Consider the following 870-nt stretch of genomic DNA (forward strand, 5'->3'; position numbering starts at 1 on the left):
CATATTTGTTTCTCTGTTTGCGTACTCCTTAACTTTAGTATAGATGCTATTATTTTTTAACTCTTACTAGAGGGACTATGCATGCAATACAAGAATAATTGCGCCAAGTACGCAGATATAATATTATTTTAGTAGCAACTGAAGAGGGTGGAATAGAAAACCACGATGACATTGAAAGTACCTTGCAGTTTTCTGAAATCACTTCAGCATTACAATGTTCACAATCTCAACACCATATTGCTATAAATATGCAGTTTTTGTTTTGAAGCAGAGAACATTCAGTTCTTAGGACAATGTATGAGCTCCCAAAGCTGTGGAAGAGTGAAACAGGAGCTTCAGTGATGATTACACAGCCATGTTGTGGACATTTTGAGTGATAATTTTTCTTTTGGTGACTGTTGGCATGTTCGGACTGATGACGTGCACATTTTTGTACTTGCTGTTGCACCGAACAAGCAAAAACGTTTATTACTTACCTGAACAGAATTTTTTCTCTGTAAACACAAGTACAGCATTACCCTTTCAGTTGCTTCTGAGTTTTCTGAACCCATCTGTGTTCCATGGGAATATGGGAGCCGTTTATTGTTTTAGTTAAACATTCTACCTTTATTTTTTCGAACTTGGAAGATACTAGTCTGAACGAATAGAACTGACTCGAGCTTATTTTGACTAGTTACATGTCAAACTTTTTATACTTGGGGTTACTGTTTTCAAATGACTTTGTTTTATGTATGCTTTTTGTTTCCTTTTATTATACTCATTTGGAGAGATGACTCACATAGGTGCTTGCAGGATGCCGCCACTTGGCAACACGCTGTAAATTTATGTAGATGCATGGTGTTACCGTGTGGCAGTGCATACAGTCTGCCT

This window comes from Schistocerca americana, chromosome 3, assembly GCF_021461395.2.
Source record: "Schistocerca americana isolate TAMUIC-IGC-003095 chromosome 3, iqSchAmer2.1, whole genome shotgun sequence".
Taxonomy (NCBI): Eukaryota; Metazoa; Arthropoda; class Insecta; order Orthoptera; family Acrididae; genus Schistocerca; species Schistocerca americana.